The sequence below is a fragment of the Pelophylax lessonae genome (assembly GCF_965119305.1).
Source record: "Pelophylax lessonae genome assembly, chromosome: 1".
In the NCBI taxonomy this organism is placed as follows: Eukaryota; Metazoa; Chordata; class Amphibia; order Anura; family Ranidae; genus Pelophylax; species Pelophylax lessonae.
In genome coordinates this window covers 856,320,146-856,332,946 of record NC_138768.1, presented here as the reverse complement: position 1 = coordinate 856,332,946, position 12,801 = coordinate 856,320,146, and positions in this window count along the sequence as shown.

Sequence of the window (12,801 nt, the reverse complement as noted above, 5' to 3'; positions counted from 1 at the left end):
TGGTAACTATATTGTATTTAGTTTTATTTTTCCACATTTTGCTTGGAGCATTAAACATAATTTTCAATAATATTTTGTATGTATCAAATTTAAAGCACATGTGTACAACACAAGGCATGTGGGCAAACTCTTTCCGACCATAACATTTCATGTGGCCCTCACACCTCTCTTGCAGCTGCGGCACCCACCTCTCATCAACAGTCAGCAGTAGACAGGGCTGCTGATTGAAATTGCGGGACCCCCTGACAGGCCCCCCCCCCCCCCCAAGAAAATATTAAAGCTATATTTCGCTAAAAATACAATAAAATTATTATTAGCAGACACAAGTACAAAACTAAAAGACAAATCTGAGTTTATAAAAAGGAAGATGAGATGAAAAAAAATATGCAGGCTGGGCAGTTGGAGCTCTGTGATCAGAGAGACAGAGGGAGAGAAACAAAGTTACAGAGATAACAAACTTAAAAGCAGAAGTAACATTAGAGCCAGAGCTGGGAGAGGGGCCCACACAGGGAGGTTGGCCAACACGGGGGGGGGGGGGATTAGTGAGGGACAACTGTCTCTTTCTCAGCAGATAAAAGCTGGCAGCAGGGAGAGGGGGGAGAGACCAGCTGCTGGAGGAAGAGTTCTGCAATTGTGGTCCATCACTAATCACCCTCCCAGTTTAGGCCCCCCCTGTGTGCTCAGGCCCCCTACAAGAGGACCGGTGCCCCCCCCCCCCCCTATCAGCGGCCCTGGCACTAGATAAGAGGACAGAACTCCTCCACCAGATCCTTCCCTTCTTCATGCAGGCTCTTCTCTGCTTCCTATCTAAGCAGTCTTCAGAAGAGAGGAGAGCAGAACTCCCCCTTCAGATCTTGAACCTCTCTGTGCAGCACCACCTCATCTCCACTGGTCTCAGCATTCAGCAGACTCCATCAGCTGAACCCAGCCCTCCTCTTGTCCTTGTCCCGACCCTGCACTTTCTGCTTCGCAGCTCTATCCCCAAACTTTTTCCTGGCAGCAGCACAAGGTAAGGTAAGACTTGCATCATCTGATACAGGAGTGTGAGTGGGCTCCATGGTGGTCTGCACCTGCCCTTCAAAGCTTCAGTCTTAAATTTTTACTAAAACCTGTAATAATCTAATGCAGAGGCAATTATTTAATATGATAAAGACTGGATACATTTATGTAATCTTACAAATACAACTGGCCCTTTAAAGGCAACCATAATGTTTGAGTTTTACACCCGTGATTTCAAGGAAAACTATATTTATATATATATATATATATATATATATATATGTGTGTGTGTGTGTAGCACTACCCCCTTGAGGGCTGCTGATTAGTGGAAGTTCCTCTGCACTCACCTGAACCTGAGAATTATCCAACCCGCTAGGCACTTCTTTAGGTTAAGACATTTCAGAGATGATCTCCAAAATACACTGTGACACAATAGAGACACAAGCCTGACTGTTTACTGAGAAAAAAGGTAAATCAATCAACTTAACAAGAACAGATAGGGTTCTGTAATAACAAATATTGCAATATCAATCCATTAAAACCCCACTTAATACAAGGGAGTTCAAAGAACAGACACTGCAGAAATAAATGCTTGATCAACAGAATATTTTATTCAATGAATAAGAGTGACTGAAAGAACTACCACCATTAACTGTCAGGGCTATTGCTGAATGTATTAACCAATAACACTGCTTAACTTCTTCTAAAATCAGAACTAACACTATCTCATAAGAATCTAGCACTATTTTAATGGGTCCTCTTTAAGAATTGTGAGCAATGAAGTTCCTGCTCTAGCAAGGCTTTGCAGAATCTCTGCCGGCAGTTGGAGCTCTTTATCACCCTTCATTGTGATATTTGTAATCCCAATGTAGTGGTGTATATGAAATCCTATCTGCAGTCAGTGTATGGTGGATGCAGGTTTATACTTGCGCTTTCAGATGTCACCAGGCAGTTTTTCACACAGCAGTGTCCACATGTGACTATCCAGTCGACTGGGCGGAATGTCTCTTCATGATGCTACGTCACTGGGGATGTTCGACTCTCGCTGTTCTGGTCAGTCAGTTCAGCTTCACCCGCTTTGCACTCAGCTCAACTGGATCTGTCACCTACCTGTGACTACCAGCATCCGCACTGCTGGGGATGGGCTCCGCTCTCTCTAGGCTGCACACTCAGGCCTCCATCACCAACTGTGCCCTATAGCAGCTCTCAGACTGATCCGTCCTCCACAAGTCCCGGAAGCAAGAGAGCGTGCACTGGGCCCCGCAGAGAGGAATATCGACTCTCCCATGATCCCAGGACATTGATTAAGGATGCATGCATCGTCCTTTCACTATTTGAGGAGGCCACAAGGATGGTGAGCTGGGACGATGCATGCATCAGTGACACTATCCCGCTAGTCTACCTGCTGGAGCACACGCTGCATGGAATCATGGACAGGGCACTTGAGGCAGAACAGCAGGAGGAAGAGGAGGACTTCCTTTCCTCACAAGGCCCCCTTTATGCAGATATCATTCCTGCAGGGCCACAAAACAAACAGGAGGAATAGGAGGAGAATTTCAGCAGCATGGATGTAGAGGATAGCATATAGCAATCTTTAACCACTTCAATACAGGGCACTTCCCTCCCTTCCTGCCCAGGCCAATTTTCCCCTTTTAGCACTGTTGCATTTTGAATGACAATTGCGCGGTCATGCAACACTGTACCTACACCAAATTTATGTCATTTTCCCCCCATAAATAGAGCTTTCTTTTGGTGGTATTTGATCACCTGTGGGTTTTTTCCTTTTTGCTAAACAAATAAAAAAAGACCGAAAAGTTTGAAAAAAAAAAATTTTTTTTGTTTATGTTATACAATTTTGTAAATAAATACGTTTTTTTCCTGCTCTGATGAGACTGCACTGACAGGCACTGATGAGGAGGCACTGATGGGGTGGCACTGATAGGCGGCACTCATAGGCACTGATAGGCACTGATATGTGGCACTGATAGGTAGCACAGATATGCAGCATTGGTGGGCACTGATAGGCGGCACTGCTGGGCACTGATAGGCGGCATTGATGGACACTGATAGGTGGCACTGACAGGCACTGATAGGTGGCACTGATGGGCACTAATGGGCACTGATAGGCGGCACTGGTGGGCACTTATGGGCACTGATGGGCAGCACTGATTGGCACTGACGGGCGGCACTGATGGGCACTAATGGGCACTGATAGGCGGCACTGGTGGGCAATAATGGGCACTGGTGGGCGACACTAAAGGATGGCAATGATGGGCACTTGTGGGCAGCACTGATAGGGAGGGCACTGGCGGGCAGCACTGATGGGGAGGGCAATGGGGGCTCCCTGAGCCCTGATTGCCATCCCTGGTGGCCATAGTGGGCATCCCTGGGGTCATAGTGGGCATCCCTGGTGGTTCTAGTGGCATCCCCCCCCCCGAGGGTCTGCACTGGTAATCAATGATCTGATTACCAGTGCCGACCCCCCCCCCCCCTGTCAGGGGAGCCGCCGATCGGCGCTCCTTTACTCGTGCCTGTCAGGCACGAACTAAGGAAAGCCGATCAACGACTGTTCCTGTTTACGATGTGACCAGCCGTGATTGGACATGGCTGATCACATGGTAAAGAGCTACGTCAGTAGTCTCTTTACCGAGATCAGAGATGCAGGGTGTCAGGCTGACACCTCGCATCACCGATCGCCGCTCTGCGCGCCCCCGGAGGGCGCCCAGAGCTGTATTATCCTGCCGCCGTCATATGACATCCGGTCAGGATAATGCAACCACATTCCCGCCGTCAATTGCCTATAGGGTGGGCGGGAAGTGGTTAAGGGATGGTTTTGATTCCTCAGAAACCCCAGGAGTTGTACATGGTTGGGGAGAGGTTGCCCCTGCTGACAATGTCATCCTTAGTGACCCAGAAGATTCAGAAGCTCATGCCTCCTCCAACTTACTTTGCATGGGCTCCCTGATTATGCAAAGCCTGTGAAAGGACCAGAGGATTCATGCTATCAAGGAGAGGGATAATTACTGGTTGACAACCCTTCTTGATCATCGTTACAAGGGTAAAGTTGCAGAGATCATCCTGCCTTTGCAGAGGGAGCAGAGGATGAAACATTTTGAGGAGGCCGTGAAAAATAAATTTGTGTACCACCTTTCCAGACACTGGGAGGTGAACATTCTCTGGATGTGTTTCTGAGGCATCGTTCAGCCAAAGGAGGAGCGGTGGAGAAGGCGGCCGGCTCACCGATGCCTTTAAACAGTTCTTTTGTCCTCAGCAGCACCCAGGGCTGTTAGGTTTAAGCAACCATCGGCAGCGTCTCCATCATATGGTGCATGATTATCTAGGTGCAAGAGCAGACTTGGAGACCTTTCCAGGTGCGCATCCACTGGGTTACTCGGTCTTGAGGATGGACCACTGGCCAGAACTTGGCCAATATGCAATGGAGCTACTGGCCTGTCCTGCTTCCAGTGTGCTTTCCGAATGGACGTTCAGTGCTGCTAGAGGTTTTGTGATGGACAAAAGAGTGCGTCTGTCCACAGACTCTGTTGACCAGCTGACTTTTATAAAAATGAACCAGTCCTGGATCAACAAGAGCTATCAAGCCCCTGATGCTGATGTAACTGATTGAATTTGCTAGGGGTCTGCCATCCCTTGAAGACTGCATATGCTGCCTATCCTATTCCTCTACCTTGATTCTGCTAGCTTCCAACAATGTTTTTGGTTTAGGTCACTACCAACCCCCAAGGCCAAATTTTTCTGCACTTTTATGACAGGTGCATACAATTTAAATGTCATATGTAATTTTAAACAGCAGGCCGTGTCCCTGTGCCCTGCTAACTGTGAGGGGTTACGGTGTTCAGGCACCAACAACACCAAAGGCCCAATATTTTTGCACCTCTATGACAAGTACATGCAATTTCAAATTTGTATGGAATTCTTACCAGCAGGTCCCGTTCCTGCACCCAGCAAGAGTATCTACGAGGGCTTGGTTACGGTGTTCAGGCACCACCTACAGCAAAGGCCCAATTTTTGGCACCTGTATAGTACATGCAATTTCAAATTTGTATGGAATTTTTACCAGCAGGTCCCCTTCCTGCACCCAGCAAGAGTATCTGCGAGGGCTTGGTTACGGTGTTCAGGCACCACAAACAGCAAAGGCCCAATTTTTTGGCACCTGTATAGCTCATGCAATTTCAAATTTGTATGGAATTCATACCAGCAGATGCCGTTCCTGCACCCAGCAAGAGTATCTGCGAGGGATTGGTTATGGTGTTCAGGCACCACCAACAGGAAAGGCCGAATTTTTGGCACCTGTATAGTACATGCAATTTCACATTTGTATGGAATTCTTACCAGCAGGTCCCATTCCTACACCCAGCAAGAGTAACTGCGAGGGGCTGCAGTGTTCAGGCACCACCAACAACCAAGGCCCAATTTCAGTTTCAGTTCCTGCCGATACTAACCTTCCAGGTCCCCATCACTCCAGCCAGTTTGCATAGCCGCCACCCAGCCTTGGCCAGGTCAGATGACAGCACAGCACCCCCACTAGATCGCTAATAAGAACATATACAACACTCGATCTTTGCCAATTTCAAATAAGTATGGAATTTTTACCAGCAGGGCCCGTTCCTGCGCCCAGCAAGAGTAACTGTGAGGAGTTGCGGTGTTCAGGCTCCTCCAAGACCCAAGGCCCAATTTTTCTGCACATCTATGACAAGTGACAAGTACATGCGTTTTCAAATTTGTATGGAATTCTTACCAGCAGGTCCCATTCCTGTGCCCAGCAAGAGTAACTGCGATGGGTTGCAGTGTTCAAGCCCCCCCAACAACCAAGGCCCAATTTTTCTGCACCTATACGACAAGTACATTTGGTTTGAAATTTGTATGTATATTTGTATATGACATTTTTTGCTTTAGAAATGTCAGTGTTGCTGCAGCAGGCTACATACATCGTAGAGAGGAACTACTTTACAGGCACCGAGCACCCAGCCGGCACGTCCGCCGGCTGGATGGAGTCCCGATCAATGCCGGAAACGGCTTCGATCGGGTCTCCGATGACGTAACCCGGAGGCGGCGTCCATGATGTCACTTCCGGGTTACTGTGCTGCAAAAGGCAGCAAATTTGAAAAACGGCTGTATACAAAACCCTCGATCCCTCCATAAAGTGTACCTGTCACTGCATATTGCTGTCACAAGGGATGTTTACATTGCTTGTGACAGCAATAAAAGTGATCAGATTTTTTTTTTTTAAAAAAAACTGTAATAAAGTTAAAAAAATAAATAAAATAAATGGGGAAAAAAAAATGTAGCCGCCCCCGTCACAAAAAAAACGTATACGGAAGTCGAGCCGCACATGAAATCGCTGTTCAAACCACACATGTGAGGTATCGCCGCGATCGCAAGAGCGTGAGCAATAATTAAAAAAAAAGAGCTACACTCTAACTCTAAACTGGTAACCGTTAAATAAATTAGTAGTTTGTCGCCGCCCCACGGGGGGGCGCAATTTTAAACCGTAACATGTTGGGTATCTATTTACTCGGCGTGACATCATCTTTCACAATATACAAAAAAAATGGGCTAACTTTACTGTTTAGTATTTTTTAAATGCAGTGAAATGTGATTTTTCAAAATTTTTCCAAAAAAATGGCGTTTTAAAGACCGCTGCGCAAATACCACGTGACAAAAAATATTGCAATGACCGACATTTTATTCTCCAGAGTCTTTACTAAAAAAATATATATAATGTTTGGGGGTTCTAAGTAGTTTTCAAGGACAAAATACTGTTTTTAACTTGTGAACAAAAAGTGTCCGAAATAGGGCTGGGGCTTAAGTGGTTAATGACCAGACCATATTTTGCGATTTGGCACTGCATTACCTTAACGGACAATTGCGCGGTCATGCAAAGCTGTACCTAAATAAAATTGATGTCCTTTTTTTCCCACAAATAGACTTTTCTCTTGGTGGTATTTGATCACCTCTGCGATTTTTATTTTTTGCGCTATAAACAAAAAAAAGCGGCAATTATTAAAAAATATTTTTCACATTCTGCTATATAACATTCCAGAAAAAAAAATTGTAAACATCAAAATTTTTTAACATTTTAGGCCAATTTGTTTTCTGCTACATATTTTTGGTAAAAAATAAATCGCAATAAGCGTATTTAGATTGGTTTACGCCAAAGTTATTGCGTCTAATAACTACGGGAAAGATTTATGTCATTTTTATTGTTTTTTTTGTTTTTTTTACTAGTAATGGCGGCGATCTGCGATTTTTTGCGAGACTGCAACATTGCGGCAGACAGATCAGACCCTTGACTGACATTTTCATATAGCTACAGCGGTTTTCAGTGGCTGTCTGCCGCAGTATAACTGCGGTGGGCGGTCGTAAAGTGGTTAAAAACAATTGTTTTTAAAAACTTTTTTTTCATTGCTACATGTTACCCAGGTCTGGACCCGGACCCCCATACACTTTTTTGGGGCAATAACTTGCATTTAAGCCTTCAAAATGAGGCAGTTTGATTTTCGAGGTTAGAGTCCCATAGACTTCAATGGGGTTTGTTTCTTCTAACAAACTTTTCCTCTGTTTGCTGTGTTCTGGTGCGAACCGAACCGGGGGGTGTTCGGCTCATCACTAATTGAAATAATAGCAGTATATAAAAAGCATTTAATGTGCCTATTAACAATGTCCATAGGTATTACATGTAAATCACGTTTTGCACTATTTTGTCCTCAGACATACAGTATCTCACAAAAGTGAGTACGCCCCTCACATTTTTGTAAATATTTCATTATATCTTTTCATGCGACAACACTGAAGAAATGACACTTTGCTACAATGTAAAGTACAGTGGGTACGGAAAGTATTCAGACCCCCTTAAATTTTTCACTCTTTGTTATATTGCAGCCATTTGCTAAAATCATTTAAGTTCATTCTTCTTCCTCATGAATGTACACACAGCTCCCCATATTGACGGAAAAACACAGAATTGTTGACATTGTTGCAGATTTATTAAAAAAGAAAAACTGAAATATCACATGGTCCTAAGTATTCAAACCCTTTGCTGTGACACTCATATATTTAACTCAGGGACTTTCCATTTCTTCTGATCATCCTTGAGATGGTTCTACACCTTCATTTGAATCCAGCTGTGTTTGATTATACTGATTGGACTTGATTAGGAAAGCCACACACCTGTCTATATAAGACCTTCCAGATCACAATGCATGTCAGAGCAAATGAGAATCATGAGGTCAAAGGAACTGCCTGAAGAGCTCAGAGACAGAATTGTTGCAAGGCACAGATCTGGCCAAGGTTACAAAAAGATTTCTGCTGCACTTAAGGTTCCTAAGAGCACAGTGGCCTCCATAATCCTCAAATGGAAGACGTTTGGGACGACCAGAACCCTTCCTAGAGCTGGCCGTCCGGCCAAACTGAGCTATCGGGGGAGAAGAGCCATGGTGAGAGAGGTAAAGAAGAACCCAAATATCACTGTGGCTGAGCTCCAGAGATGCAGTCAGGAGATGGGAGAAAGTTGTAGAAAGTCAACCATCACTGCAGCCCTCCACCAGTCGGGGCTTTATGGCAGAGTGGCCCGACGGAAGCCTCTCCTCAGTGTAAGACACATGAAAGCCCGCATGGAGTTTGCTAAAAAAACACCTGAAGGACTCCAAGATGGTGAGAAATAAGATTCTCTGGTCTGATGAGACCAAAATAGAACATTTTGGCCTTAATTCTAAGCGGTATGTGTGGAGAAAACCAGGCACTGCTCATCACCTGTCCAATACAGTCCCAACAGTGAAGCATGGTGGTGGCAGGATCATGCTGTGGGGGTGTTTTTCAGCTGCAGGGACAGGACGACTGGTTGCAATCGAGGGAAAGATGAATGCGGCCAAGTACAGGGATATCCTGGACAAAAACCTTCTCCAGAGTGCTCTGGACCTCAGACTGGGCCGAAGGTTTACCTTCCAACAAGACAATGACTCTAAGCACACAGCTAAAATAACGAAGGAGTGGCTTCACAACAACTCCGTGACTGTTCTTGAATGGCCCAGCCAGAGCCCTGACTTAAACCCAATTGAGCATCTCTGGAGAGACCTAAAAATGGCTGTCCACCAACGTTTACCATCCAACCTGACAGAACTGGAGAGGATCTGCAAGGAGGAATGGCAGAGGATCCCCAAATCCAGGTATGAAAGACTTGTTGCATCTTTCCCAAAAAGACTCCTGGCTGTATTAGATCAAAAGGGGGCTTCTACTAAATACTGAGCAAAGGGTCTGAATACTTAGGACCATGTGATATTTCAGTTTTTCTTTTTTAATAAATCTGCAACAATGTAAACAATTCTGTGTTTTTCTGTCAGTATGGGGTGCTATGTGTACATTCATGAGGGAGAAGAATGAACTTAAATGATTTTAGAAAATGGCTGCAATATAACAAAGAGTGAAAAATTTAAGGGGGTCTGAATACTTTCCGTACCCACTGTAGTAGCACTGCCTTAACCCTATTGGGCATGGAGTTCACCAGAGCTTCACAGGTTGCCCCTGGAGTCCTCTTCCACTCCTCCATGACAAAATCACAGAGCTGGTGGATGTTAGAGACCTTGCACTCCTCCACCTTCCATTTTAGGATGCCCCACAAATGCTCAATAGGGTTTAGGTCTGGAGACATGCTTGGCCAGTCCATCACCTTTACCCTCAGCTTCTTTAGCAAGGCAGTAGTCCTCTTGGAGGTGTGTTTGGGGTCGTTACCATGTTGGAAAACTGTCCTGCGGCCCAGCCTCCGAAGAGAGGGGATCATGCTCTGCTTCAGTATGTCTAAGTAAATGTTGGCATTCATGGTTCCCTCAATGAACTGTAGCTCACCAGTGGTGGCAGGACTCATGCAGCCCCAGACCATGACACTCTCACCACCATGCTTGACTGTAGGCAAGACACACTTGTCTTTTTAGTCCTCGCCTGGTTGCCGCCACACACGATTGACACCACCTGAACCATATAAGTTTATCTTGGTCTCATCGGACCACAGAACATGTTCCAGTAATCCATGTCCTTAGTCTGCTTGTCTTCAGCAAACTGTTTGCAGGCTTTCTTGTGCATCATCTTTAGAAGAGACAGCCATGCAGATCAATTTGATGCAGTGTGCTGCGTATGGTCTGAGCACTGACAAGCTGACCCCCCACCCCTTCAACCTCTGCAGCAATGCTGGCACCATCTCATACGTCTATTTCCCAAGGACAACCTCTGGATATGACGCTGAACACATGCATTCAACTTCTTTGGTCGATCATGGCAAGGCCTGTTCTGAGTGGAACCTGACCTGTTAAACCGCTGTATGGTCCTGGCCACCTGCAGCTCAGTTTCAGAGTCTTGGCAATCTTCTTATAGCCTAGGCCAGTGATGGCCAACCTTGATTTTTTGGAACTATATTTCTCATGATGCTCAACTGGACTGCAGAGAGCATGAGCATCATGGGAAATGTAGTTCCAAAACATCTGGGGTGCCAGGGTTCACCATCACTGGCCTAGGCCATCTTTATGTAGACCAACAATTCTTTTTTTCAGATCCTCAGAGAGTTCTTTGCTATGAGGTGCCATGTTGAACTTCCAGTGACCAGTATGAGCGAGAGCGATAACACCAAATTTAACACACCTGCTCCCCATTCACACCTGAGACCTTGTAACACTAACAAGTCACATGACATTGGGGAGGGAAAGTGGCTAATTGGACCCAATTTTGACGTTTTTTAATTAGGGGTGTACTCACTTTTGTTGCCAGCGGTTTAGACATTAATGGCTGTGTGTTGAGTTATTTTGAGGGGACAGCAAATTTACACTGTTATACAAGCTGTACACTCACTACTTTACATTGTATCATAGTGTCATTTCTTCAGTGTTGTCACGTATAAAAGATATAATAAAATATTTACAAAAATGTGAGGGGTGTACTCACTTTTGTGAGATACTGTACATGTAAATATTACATTGTATGTTTAATAGGCCTTACGTTTTGTCACTGTTTGCTTTTTTGGTAATGTGTTGCAATTTTATTATGTTGTATTTATTTTAATAAAACATTACTGAAAGCATTGAATATTGTGTAATTGATTGAATAAAGTTTTCTGAAGAGCAGGTGACTAGGTAGAAAGTTCTTGTCTTCCCTCAGGGACTTTATATAAACTTCTGTCTGATGAAATCAACTATTATGGATTTATTGTTGAAGAGTTACTGCCACTACATCATAATTATATGTCTGACTGGGATTGCCTAAGGGAGGTCTGGAGAGGAATAATTTTAGTTTAATACAAAAAAAAAATAATGAACAATCATTGAAAGGAAAACACAAGAGACAATCGGGTGACTTCATCCAGCAATAGATCCATGAAATAAAAAAAAAACAAAAAAAGAAGTTTTGATTCACAGTGCATACTATGATTTGTAAAGTAAATGACATAAAAATCTATTAGATTGTAAGCTCTCCGGAGCAGGACCCTCCTAATTCTCCAGGATTGAATTGTACTGTAACTGTACCATCTCCCTTTTGTTGTAAAGCACTGCTCAAACTGTTGGTGCTATATAAATCCTTTATAATAATAATAATAATAATAATACTATTATTATTATTATTATTATTATTATTGTTGTTATAAATCATAATAATAATAATAATAATAATACAAATAATAATAATAATAATAATAATAATAATAATAATAATAATACAAATAATAATAATAATAATAATAATAATAATAATAATAATAATAATAGTATTATTAATATTATTATTAATAATATAATGATAATATAATAATCATCATCCTGAATCACACTAATGGATCTAATCATTAAAAAAATGTAAACAGTGTGATAAAACCTTGTGAGCTGCTAGGTGTCCCTAATCAATATTAATGAGCAGCTGACTCTCAACAAAACCCCATATGTTTTATGTAATAAACATTTAAATAGTGTTTAAAAATTGCTTTGTGAATGTCTCATTATTCACATAAATGTAACAACTAATACCCGTAATGTGTGTAATATGTGTATAATAGTTTCTTTGTTGCCTTTCACTAGGCAAATGTACCGGTCCCTAACATTCGATTGTATGAGAAAAGTAGCCATAAGAACATTTGACCATGAGAGTTGACATTCACTACTAGAGAAGATATCCCATCACTATAGGCTAAGAATATTCCACCAGCTGGGGAAATAATGTAAAGGGAGATCTTTGCGCTCTGTACAGAGAATCCTGTGCAAACAGCCGAATGAATGGATGTTTGGCCAAGTGAACCTGCAGCTGCAGTGTGAAACAAAAGTTTTAGCAGTGGTGCTATTACCACTGCTAATTGTGACAGCCTCTTCCTGGTTGTTAAGGAGCTGGCAACCGCCAGCATCCTAGCAACCAGTGACTGATCTCTGAATGGCACATTCAGCGGGAAGCTGGGGATACCCAACTGAGAGGATAGTTTAAAAAAAAAGAAAGGAATGGTGTCTCCAACCCCCACCCACCTAATAATTCCAGACCCTCTAGTTCTGTTATGGATTTTAACCACTTCTGGACCGCCCGCCGCAGTTATACTGCGGCAGGGCGGCCCTCCTGCGTGAACCGACGTAGGTATACGTCGGTCGCGTGCCTGCAGCTAGGGGGCGAACGCGTGCCGCCGGCGCTGAGTCCCCACCGGCGCTGTGTCCCCGCCCCCACTCGTCAGCAGGGACTCCGATGCACGAGGTTGGTGGCTCCGATTGATACCCTGATACCTGATACCCGCGATCGCTCCCCGCTGAGAGAGAAGGATGGTCAGCTGTT